A 13,092-nucleotide genomic window follows, 5' to 3' on the forward strand; every position below is an offset into this window, starting at 1 on the left:
ACTCCCAAATTACTCAAGCTGATTAAAAACTTTGTACAAGTAGCAGGGTATAAAATTAACCCTCAAAAATCAATGGCTTTTCTGTATGCCAACAATGAGAAAAGTGGCTGAAAGTAAGAAAGCAACTCCATTCGTAATAGCCACAGAAAAAATGAAATACATAGGAATTAACGTAACCAAAGAAGCGAAGGACCTCTAAGATAAAAACTTTACAAACTTGAAAAAAGAAATCAAAACAGAAAGTGGCAATAACTCCCATGCTCGTGGATTGGAAAGATCAACATCGTGAAAATGTCAATACGTCCAAAGGCTATCTGAAAATTCAATGCGATACCTATCCATATTCCAACCTCATTCTTCAAGGAAATAGAAGAGGCAATCCAAAAATTCATATGAAACAATAAAAGACCCCGAATAGCAAAAATCATCAACAGAAAGAACAGTGCTGGAGGAATATCAATACCAAATTTCAAACTCTACTATAAATCCATTGTAATCAAAAGAGCTTGGTACTGTCACAATCGAATAGAATAGAATTGACAACCCAGAAATGAACCTACAAAACTATAGCCATCAGATCTTTGATAAGGGAGCTAAAACAATAGAATGGAAGAAAGACAGCCTCTTCAGTAAATGGTGCTGGCAAAATTGGTTAACTATTTGTAGAAAACTAAAGCTAGATCCTTATATATCACCCTTACCAGAATCAACTCCAAATGGATAAAAAACCTTGGAGTCAAAGCAGACAGTCTGAAAACATTAGAGGATGGAGTAGGAAAAACCCTAAGTCTCCTTGGCACAGGCCGAAATTTTATTAATAAAGACCCTGAAACACAACAAATCAAAGAAAGGTGGGACAAATGTGTCTGCATGAAAATGCAGAGCTTCTGCAGGGCAAAGGACATAGCTAGCAATATCAGTAGAAAGCCGACAGATTGGGAGAAAATTTTCACTAGCCATACAACAGGCAAAGGTCTCATATCTAAAATATACCTGGAACTCAAAAAAATAAATCCCCCATCAACAAATCCTCAAAGAAACAACTGCCTGATAAATTAAGTGGGCTAAAGACTGAAAGAGAAACTTCTCTGAAGTAGAAAGAAGGATGGCCAATAGACACATGAAGAAATGCTCAACCTCCATAGCCATAAAAGAAATACAAATCAAAACAACATTGAGATACCACCTCACCCCAGTTAGAATTTCTAAAATCAAGAACTCTAATAACAACAGATGCTGGAAGGGATATGGAAAGAAGGGAACCTTACTGCATTGTTGGTGGGAATGTAAACTTTTTCGATCAAAAGACTCCACATTGTGCTCCCCTATGACCAGCAATCCCACTTTTGGACATTTACCCAAATGTTCACAAACAAGACCACACTGAAGCTACCAGCACGACTATGTTTATTGCAGCATTATTTACTATAGCTAAGATATAGAACCAACCCAGATGCCCCTCAGTAGATGAGTGGATCAAGAAAATGTAGTATATATACACAATGGAATTCTATGCCTCCATCAGAAAGAATAGCATTGCCCCATTTGTTAGAAAATGGAAAGACTTGGAAAAAATTATATTAAGTGAAGTAAGCCAGGCCCATAGAAACATATGTCCCATGGTTTCCCTTATTTCCAATAACTGGTATATGTCTGGATCAAGCAGAAACGGACAGATAAGTTGATGTTCGTGCAATGAAGCCTAATATATGTATTCAAATGTTTTTTCTCTTTCATGTGATTGTTTCTAACACATTTATAAGATTATTTCTTTATTGCTTTGTATGTCTCTCCCCCAAGGTATAACCCTTTCTTTCACTGTATTTGATGTCGGTATAATTTGTGGAGGGGAAGGGAAAAAACAAATCGTTTAAATAGGTATACAGGTGGACCCATCGCAACAATGAGATATACAAGTCGTTATGTTGAAAACGAACTTTACAACTTTGGTGCGGTTGGGGGAGAAGGAGGACTGCTTGGGGACGCGGGGGGAGGATGGGAAAGGATGTGAAAGGGAAACAAAGCAGGAGGCTACAATGCTTGATAAGAAATGTACTCATTAACTAGCCCATGTAATTGTAACCCCTCTGTTGTGTATTTTCACAATTAAAAAAAAAAGGAATGTAATAGCAACAGATGTTGGAGGGGATGTGGCTAAAAAGGAACCCTACTGCATTTTTTGTGGGAGTGTAAACTTGTTTAACCACTTTGGAGAGCCGTATGGAATTGCTTCATAAGACTCAATGTATAGTTCCCCTATGGCCCAGCATTCCCACTCTTGGACATTTACCCAAATGATCACAAACAAGATCATACCAAAGCTGCCAGCACAACCATGTTTATTGCAGCATTATTCACCATGGCTATGATATGGAATCAACCCTGATGCTCCTCAGTAAATGAATGAATCAAGAAAATGTGATATGCATATATATATGCGCATATATATATACATAAAAATGTATATATATATATATATATATATATATGTATAGACACAAACAAAAAATGGAATTGTATGCCTCCATTAGAAAGAATGACATTTCCCCATTTGTTAGGAAATGTAAAGACTTGGTAAAAAATATATTAAGTGAAGTAAGCCACACCCAAAGATACATAGGTACCATGATTTCCCTTGTTTGCAAGGACTAGTATATATTTAGGATAAGCAGAGAAGATCAAAGGCTATGCACATATGACCATATAAGATGATGTTAAACGAAATGTAATCCAAGTCAGAGACAAAAGTGGTTTTTCCTTTCTGGCTTTTGTTTTTAATATACTTACAATGCACTATGTGATTCTTTTGTAGGTTCATCCCCCCCATGGTATAATCCCTGTTTTCACTGTATTTGATTCCAGCGTTCTGCATCATGTATATACATTTTTGTAAGTTGGGGAGTGGAAGGGATGTAGCAGAATGCTTAAATGGGGATGCAGATTGACCCATTGTGATGATGAGATGTACAGGACACTGTGTTGAAAATGAATTTACAATGTTGGACAGGGGTCAAGGAAGGAGGAGTTGGAGAGGTGGGGAGGGTAGGGGTAGTAGGGGAAAAACAAAGGAAGAGGTAACAATGCCCGATAAGAAATGTACTCATTACACTTCTCATGTAATTTTAAACCCTCTGTGCAGTATTTTTGCAATAAAAATATATTAAAAATCTCTGCCTAGTGTAGATTTCCAGTGATGCCTCGGGCATTGCTTTATTTTTTGCCTTTTCTGGCTGTGATTAGGTCCAACTGCCCAGTGAATATGTACTCTTCAAGGCATCTTGATCCAGAAATGGGACTTGGATTATCCAGTAGCAGTTGGAACCAGGCCAAGGACTGGACAAAACTCCTTCCAGGACATGGTTTCTTCATTCCCCATGCAACTATGACTGCAAACAGAATTTCTCTGAATTTGACCCCAGAAAACAGTCACTGAACAAAAAGGCAAGGTCATCAAACACCTTCCCTCCTCCCCCTATTCCCTCCTTTCTTCCTTCTTGGGAAAGTACGAAATAATTTTGCAGATTTTGGCAAACACACAAATTGCCCACCATCTCCCCTGGTAAACTAGGTTTCAAGTCACTAAGTCATATAAATGAATAATACCACACTCATTATTCTGGACAACATCTTCAGGTCGTTTGGTGCTTTAATTTGTTGTTGGTGGAGGTGGTGGTAGGGGGGCCTGAACTCTGGGTCTGGGCGCTGTGCCTGAGCTCTTCAGCTCAAGGCTAGTGCTCTACCACTTTAGCCACAGTGCCATTTCCAATTTTTTCTGCTTATGTGGTGCTGAGGAATTGAACCCAAGACCTCATGCATGCAAGACAACACTCTACCACTAAGTCTCCTTCCCAGCCCTAATGCTTTAATTCTTTAAAATTTCTTTTTGTCAGTCATGGGGTTTGAACTCAGGACCTGGGTGATAACATGTCCCTGAGTTCTTCAACTCAAGGGGAGCCCTCTACCACTTGAGTCACAGTGCCACTTCAGGTTTCTAGATAAGCGTTTCTCACACTTTCCTGCCAGGGTTTACATTGAAATATGAAATTTTAAATTATATTTCTTCTATGTGTTTATTGGAACATTACAGTTTTTCTGAAATTTAAAGTTTTTGTCTTCAAGTAATCCAACAGCATTAAATATTACATTTGGAAGCTATCCTGTAACACATCCATTTTGAAATTATTATGTTAAGATGAAAATCTTATTCTTTGTAGAAAAATCTCATTAAAATCCAAATGGCAGATATGCTAATTTCAGCAGTCTTGAGTCTCCTTCCTATTTTCTTTCTGTAGTATCTTTTCTTGTTTTGGAACAAGTGGCATGGACTGTCCAACCATTCAAAAGGAAGCTTATTCCATTTATTTAGTAGAAAATGAATGGAGCCTGTCTGCATCTCAAGGCAATTTTGAGTATAATGTTAATCTGATAATACATATCATTGAATTTTCAAAGTCGTTTTGATAATTTTTTGTTAAACCATTCATTAAAGAGTTTCGAAATAGCAAGAATTAAAAAAAAGTTTTGCTTCCTAAAAAGGTTTTAAAAGTTAGTAATTCAACAAAACACATTATATTATTCTAAGATTCCATGGTGAAGAATTACTCTTTTATCAGAACCCTTACCACTGACCCCCTCCCTTCAAACTTGTAGCTTATTCAGTTTTCTTGTTCCAGCTTTCATTTATGTAGTAGCATATGTAATCACATTGACAATGAAATTCCATTTGTTGTTAGAGAGCTCAATTCATATTGCCAAAGGCAGACTCATTAGCATATTATAGAACATAAAATATTGAATATCATTAACGTGATCTTATGCAACTATTCCATCAATTAATATAAGTAAGACATAAATGTGCATCTTCATATAACTTTTAAAATGCAAAGTAGTTACATATCTATGTCATAAAACAATTCAGACCACTTGTAGGACATACTAAGGTAAGCCTTTTGCATCATGCCCAATATTCTTTGTAAAATTTTCAGTTCTCATTAACTTTCACCTTAGGGCCTTCTTTTCCCAGCAACAAGATATAAGTGATGTCCGTGGATTTTAGTCACCTCTGAGTAACCTCTTTTCTTTCCACTGCCAGTTAGTCCCTCGTGTTAAATACCTGAGGAATAACTTGTCTCAATGTGCCTGCAAGAGGAATACCCAAGTCGACTGTCTGTGCCCACTCTTCCCTTGCTTTGTTTGGGAATGGGATATCAGAGACAGGGGTGTCAGTAATCATGGTGTTATGAATTATGGGTAGCAGAAAAGAGTAGTTGAGACTAGGATACCAGGGAAAGGGTAAATGTGACTGTAATTGGTGAGGTGCCATGTCAGGAAATTGGGTAGCAGCAACAGCTTTCAGAACTGTTTAGCAGGGACAAGGAAGCGTAGACAAAGTGAAAGAGTAAAAGTTGTAATGGATTGGGGGCACAATCAGGGTAACAAGGACATGGGTGTCCAAACTGGGTAGCCAGTACTAGGATGGAAGCAATTGGCATGGTGGACTGATGTGGTACAGAGCTCTGGGTTCGCCTGTCGAGTTTTGGTTGTTAGATCTTCAGGGAAACTACCTCTAACAGCTCATTATCAGCTTGTTGTGTTCAGGTACGTGACTTCTATAAATGTCTACTCCAAGTAGATTGCATTCTTTGACACCAGCTATAGGACCTTTGCCCTAAGTATCCTGAGAGAGAACACTCCACATTGCAGCAGAATAGGCTCCAAATAGCGAGCTGCAATCATCTCATACAACTTTTGCTACTCCTCTCCAATATCAATTATCATGACACCAAGGTATCTGAAATGTGCTCAGCAGCAATACTCTGGGAAGCTACCAAATCTCTTACTCTGACATTCTGGGAGCTCCTTAAACATGGGCAAGAGCATTTGCTGATGCTCTTCCAACTTCTTTCTGTGGCTGGGCAGAGCCAGACTTTTGGACCTCAGCTGGGTTACTTTGATGTCCAGATGGTTTCAACTTGCTCTATATTCACTCTCTAGGTGTTCATCAGCTTTAGCTGCCTCTCCTTTTCCCTCCAGGTAGCTCGCTTCATCTCCACATCCTTTGAATTCTGCTTCATATCAACCTGTGACTTTCACACCAAGCCCTTCCACTTTCTCATCTGCCTCTCTAGCTGTGAATCTGCCACAACAAGCTACATGTAACTTCTGTATCTGTTTATCAAGACTTGAGCTGAAATCCAAGGTGGTACTAGCTAACTGAGAACATGGGGAGCACCTTAAATACTCCCCTGCCATTCACTGTTCATTGAGAAAGATGCAAATGTGTTCTGGTCAGTCTCTCCTTCTCCATTTCTGGTTCAGCAGAATACAGTGAAGTCACAATGGAGCTACCAGACAGCTGCTATGTCAGCCAGTGACCCAACCAAAGATAATTTAGTGAGGGGATACTTATCAAATGTAGTAGGATGAATGCACATTATTTGTAGGACACTACTAAGGTCTTTCATCAAACTGGTTATTTTATGTCCAAAATGGCAGACAAATCTTAGGCTCTCTCCTAGATCTTCCTGTTCTGAAGGCCCTGTGGACTCTACATACAACTCATACCTAATGACATGGGTGAATAGAAAAGTAGGTGAGTATGGATTAATATTCTGAAGGTGAGCTAAGGTGTTGTTTTGTCATTCCTACCATTAAATCAATGTCCTTTCTCTGACCTTCACCATATATCTTTATTTCACAAAATTGGCAGGTTTCTTAGTGGTTCATTTTTTTCTTGTTAGTTCAATGCACAGGTTTAAACATTAAACATGCAAAACCATGGGTTTCCGTTGTCCTAGTAGGCGTTTTGCCTTCTAGGAGCTTCCTTCCAGGTAACTCTCTTGTTGGGCCCTCATATGCATATGCTCACAGAATTGAATATCTCACAAACCATGGAATATCGTTGCTCAATGATGATTAGCTCACACAGAGACTCAAGCAGTTTGGGTCTGGAACCTTTCTGAGAGGCCTTTTACTATATACTGTGGGCAATATTGACAGTAATTCCTCAGAGCAATACCACTGGTAGCAAGTGAGCCCTGACTACTACTTAGCACTTACTAGTCCTACCTAGGGTATGAACACATGAACACACCATGTTTAGCTTATTACACAGTGCCCTCATCAATGAAATCATTTTGAGCTTAGGAGAAAATCTCCATTTGTAAAGCAGTATACATAAGAAGCAGATGATGCCCCACACTCAAATGTTCCAGGAGAACAGTGTAAGGGTGTCCACACAGTTGGGAAATAAGATTCTGAGGGGTGGGAAGGGATGAGTTTAGGTAGCAAACTTACAAGCAATTATAAGTTTCTGAATTCCTAACCTAACTTCCCTCAGACCCTCAGATCCAATTCAAGAAGTGGATCACAAAATGGAGTTTTTAATCCCAGGCGCAAACTCTAGGTGTTCTTGTTACATCTTCCCACCTGCCCCTGATGTAAAGAGTCAGAAGTACAAAGGGGAAGGGAGCCACATGTTCAGGAATATAAATGGAGCTTACAAGCCACTGCAGTCTCTGATTTTCTTTGTTGAAGATAAGATAAAAGACAGCTTGAGTTTCTAAGAACTCAGTGTCTAGGCTATATGGCTTCTTCTGAACTTCTTTCCTTCCTCCTGTGTTTTGAGAGTAACAGTTAGTACAGTGCTTCTGTCTCTTAGGGGCAATCTTTCTCTTCACATAATGCTTAAAGTAGACAATAGGTGGAAGCTGCCATTAAATCAAAAAAGTATGAAATAGCACACATTGAGTGCATTCTCTCAATTCCTGGACCTAACAAGTTCCCCATTCTGAAGACAAAGTGATTACGGTTGAGTACTAACAAATACCACTGAATGGTGAACTTAGAACACTTTGCCCAAGGCAGGTTCTGTCCAGGTTATTAGGATGGCTGAGATCTACTGGATCAATGAACTTACAGACAATGCAAGACAGAAAAGTCTAAGAGATTGAGTCCCAAAAGAAGAAACTGGGCTAGGAAGAGAAACCTTATCATTGCTGGAAAAGGAGGAATACTGATTTAGGAGAATTTTTCTCTGAATACAGACATGGGTAGCATTGTAACATAATTCTAAGTTGTGGCTCATCAGTAGAAACTATCCAGTCAAACCTCACTAAAACTAAAAATAAAACTTATAAAAATAAAAAAAACTATTTGAATTAGAGTATTATCTATTTTAATATGTGTGTGGGGGGGTCTGTGATTATGTATGGGACAGCATTGGTTCTTAAAAATTATGATATTGACAGTATCCTTCAGGTTTCTCATTCAAGTCTGGTGGTGTTCTAGCTCTACCACTTGGAACACACAATTCTCACTTTCTTCTGGTTAACTGGGGATAAACATGTAATGGATATGTCAACCTTTGTTGGTTTCCAACTGTGATCTTCAAATCTTACTCTCTGTAGGAGGTAAGCCATAAGAATGAGCCATTATGCTCAGCCCAGTATTTCCAGTAAGTTACTTAATCTTTCTGAATCTCAGCTTCTTCCTGTGTGGAAAGTGAAAAGAATCCCTTTGTGGACCTTAGAATCCAGTGGGAGTTATGACGGTACAGGAAGTATAAGTGTTCAGTATGTGTGTACAGAACCTGACACTCTCATAAAACTACTGATGTTTATATTGAAATGAATTCCAGGAATTGGAAAAAAGAGAGATTTTTCTGTTCTTTATCCATTTATGAGCATTGAGGACATTTATGAGACATTCAAGGAAACAGGGGAACAGATGCAGCATGTATACTCTGTAGGTATTATGTTCACAATGAGCTATACCACTGTGGACAGGGAGAGAAGGGAAAATAAGAGACAGAGAGCAAAGGAAGGGATGGGATTGTCAAACAAGAAATGAACTCATTAACTGACTTAGAAAATGGTGATCCGTATGTAACTACCTTAACAATAACAATTTTAAAAATCTGGGTTGATGATTCTCTGCTCCAGTTTTTGGAGGTGCCCTTAAGACTCAGGCCCACCATAGAGTTTTTGAAGGTCAATTTATATGATAATTAATGTAGAGCAAAAATCTCTTAAGAAATGGTATATAAAAAAGGATTTCATTCTTTAGTACTTGTCAGGATTCTCAAATACCACCTAAAGAGATAATGAGAAATGAGACAACCAGGGGCTCAAGAATTTCAAGAACAAAGGCAGGGACTTGTAGGTAAAGTCTGGGGACTGGGAGGGCAGCAGTGCTGGTGTGGTGATGGCCATGCCTCTCTGGAGGTCCTTTTAAGTGAGTGAGGGCCAGCTCTGCTGTGGGCTAGGCCTCAGTCTCCCCTTGAAGAAGGTACCAGGAATCGCTGGCATAGCCTTGGCCTGCCCCATGGAGCTGACCTAGCATGGGTGATGTGGACCAGGCAGCTGCTGGGAGACTATGTGAAGCAGGGAAGAGGAAGAATGGCTGGTGGGCACTGCTCCACCCCAGCCAGACCCAGGGCCAATGGGGAAGTTCTTGCTCTGGATCAGGACCTGGGACTGTCCCCTAGACAAATGGCCTCTTGGTACCTGTGTGGTGGCCGCCATGTGTGGGCTGGGAACTTCCTTAGCACGGCTGAGGAGTCTCCGTGGAGAGGCCCATTTGGTCCTGTGCCTCTCCCGTCTTCTGGATTCCCCCTGTCCTCCTGCCTCATGCCATGTCCAACTAAAGGAGTCAACTTCTCCAGGCCTCTGAGAGGCCATGCTGGAGATGCTCATAGTGCTTCCCACTTTGGTTCACCATGCATGCAGGGCTCACATGGTGCTATCCTCCAGGCAAAGCATACCCCCATTTCAGCTTGGCCACTCCTGCTTAAGGGACCACAAATTGCATTCTTACACAGAAAACCAGGGGTAACCAAGGTTGTCCTGCAGCCTAAGGCATCCTTTGACTCCTCCTGTTCAGGTTTGGGGTGGCTGTGGATCCAACTGCACATTCACTTTTGATTATTTTAAAGTAAGAGGAAAAAGCTTCATTGTCCCAGATGAAACTGTCCTTGGGGTTCTCTGTGTACAATAGTCTTGTGCTGAGATAGGGATCCCCAAAGACCACCAAGGAGCCAATTCCCATGCAAGTACGTGAGAGTCATTTATTGCAGGCTCGAGCCTGGTCTCACAACCATTACAGTTACAGCAGGTCAGAGGTGAGAGTCTTGACCCTTCAGTTAAGAGGTTTTTTATAGGGTATAAGGTTGAGGTAAGGGGTCCCCTATCTTGGCAGTTACATTATTGGTTGGCATTTAGTAAGTCAATATTGTCACAATCTTATTGGATAGCATGCACACTCTAAGCAGAACTCAGCAAACTATGTTAAATATGCTATCTGAAGAAACATCTGTAAATTTAGGTACCTACCTGTCATCCGCTGATGGCTATTGCTAAGGAAGTTATGGGCAGAACGTTATTGGGACATTTCAGTTTTTCCAGATACCTAAATTCTAACTTTCAGTAAAATCTTTACAATGGGTACTTTCAGTAAAGGCCTTCACAATGGATACTTTCGGTAAAGGACTTTAAAATGAAGTCTAAGTCCAGAATGACTGTATTTTGGCTAAAGTTTCTCACTAGGTTTGTGTGTGTGTGTGTGTGTGTGTGTGTGTGTTTGGTGTGAAAGAGTCAGACACAGCTGAGGTTTGGGGTAAAACATTTCTTCCCTTTAGCATAGAGTTTTGGTATCTAGTGGTTGTTCCCCTTTCTGAATTCTGAGTTCTAAAATTGTCCTCCTATATATTTTTATCCTTTGTTCTTCTTGATATTCAGATTCCTAAGGTCTGCTTGTGAACTTCAGCATTTGCTTCCTGAAAGTCGTGTCTTTCTTCTAACTTTTATGAAGCCCTTTGCTCTCTTTAAATGCAGTTTGTGCTGTGTTAGTGGTTTTACTTAGCTGAGACTGTTGTGGCCCAGGCTGTGACTGTTAATTCTGAGATTATTATAAGCTAATATGAGATACTATCCTTTCAGTCTATTTAGCAAAAGTAGTTCAGCATCTTTATTGTAACAATTTCCTGGCTTTAAAAACAAACAAAAACATCCAGTGGTATAAATGTACAATCATTTGTTTTTAGTTAATTGTGCACTAAAGTGAGTATTTAGAATGGGAAAAAATTAAATATTATAGAACTTAAAAATTGATCAAATACCAAAAGAAAAAGAAAGACACTGAGCACGAATGAAGTACAACTGTTAAGTGTTTAATAAATAAATGAAATGTTTGATATTCTTATCCACATAGGAAATACATAGGAAAATACATAAGAAAGTTACTGAGATCCCATCTTACACACCAGAATAGCTATCACCACTCAGATAAATAAACTGCTGGAGAGGTTGAAATAAATCAGGAACTGTATTTGGTTTTGTGGCATTGTAAACTAGGGCAACCCATATGGAGATCATAATGGAAATTTACACAATACCGAAAAGACACATATATTGATGAACTTAAGGGCAACTTGGATACATATTTTTTGTTTTGTTTTGTTTTTGGGTCCGGTCGTGGGGCCTGAAATCTGGGCCTGGGAGCTGTGCCTCAGCTCTTCAGCTCAAGGCTAGAGCTCTACCACTTGAGCCACAGCGCCAATTCCGGCTTTTTTGTTTTTGCTTACGTGTTGCTGAGGAATCAAACCCAGGGCCTCAGGCATGCAAGACAAGCGCTCTACCACTGAGCCACCTTCCCAGCCCCTTGGATACATACTGAAGGAATATAAATCAACATGAACATCCATGATAATGGCAGCAATATTCATAGCAACCAATCTGTATAATCTACCTAGATGCACAAAAAAGATGGAATAAAGAAAATGTGCTATTCTGGTATATAAGAGAAGTGAATGTTTCTACTGTATAACTGCTAAATATTTTTGGATATATACCTAACCCTAATTTCATAGGGTTTTGTGGCATTCTATTTTGCTTTAATGAGGGACCTCTATATAGACTTCCAGAGCAGTTACAAGAGGTTGAAGATATCCTGTAATATGTGGATATTAGATAAAAATGTAAATATACCAATGAACACATACAAGGCCATCATATATAGTTTATATGAAGCAATTTATTATTATTGAAGCAATTTAAGAAGGCAACAGTTGGTGGAAAAGACAATGTTAGAAGCTTAATAACAAATACACAGACATAGTAAAATACAAAAATATGTGCAACTAATTAATGCTAATAGTAACACAACATTTTCCTCATGTTTTAAAAATGAAACTATTAAAATAATAACATCACATAAACATGTCATAGAAGAAAATGTACTATAGACATATGTTTCCCCATAATTTGTTTATAACAAATGGATTAAAAGAAAATGTGATTACATGTCTGAAGATGATAACACATTCAAGTCTCATTGATTGAATCCAGCAAAGGAAAGTAACAGAGAAGTCGTGAGTAAGAACAACGTGGGGTACAAAATGTCATGTCAAAACCAGCTTTACAATGTCGGTGTGTGGGGGGAGGGGGTATGGTTGGGTGGGGGGGAGGGGAAAGGCTGGGAAGGGAGGTGAAGGGTAAACAAAGGAGGAGGCTGCAATGCTTGGTAAGAAATGTATGCATTATCCTGCCCATGTAATTGTAACCCCTCTGTACAGTATGTTCTCAAATAAAATAAAATAAAATTAAAAAAAAAATAGATGAAGATACTCAGTAGAACTTCTTGAGAAAAAATTCCGTTTTCCTCATCAAAATAGAGCTAGGACAGCTACCTTTTGACAGAACACTTGTAATGTGGAGCAGTGGAGTTACTAATTTAGGTAGCAATTTATTACTGTTAGTCCCTAATGTTATGATGTGATTCCCAAATGATATGAGTGATCCTATGATGTGATTCCCAAATGATATGAGTGATCCTATATTTTCTGAGCACTTTTTGCACCCAAAGTTTCTAATTCCTCCCCCTAACAATGATTCTTCTGCTATTCTCATTTCTCTTTGCTTCTGAACTCCACTCCTGTGACCTTTTTATTCCTGAGAAATTGCTGGAGGATGGCCTGGAGTCTGAGCTAACATCCACTCCAGTTTGGAGGATTTGGTGAAGGACCTCCACCTGGGCCTCAGTATCAGATTTTAATTGACCTCTTTGGAAATGGAGAAATTCACTCCCTCAGACAGA

This window comes from Dipodomys spectabilis, unplaced genomic scaffold (genome assembly GCF_019054845.1).
Source record: "Dipodomys spectabilis isolate Male_0828 unplaced genomic scaffold, ASM1905484v1 ptg000070l, whole genome shotgun sequence".
Classification (NCBI taxonomy): Eukaryota; Metazoa; Chordata; class Mammalia; order Rodentia; family Heteromyidae; genus Dipodomys; species Dipodomys spectabilis.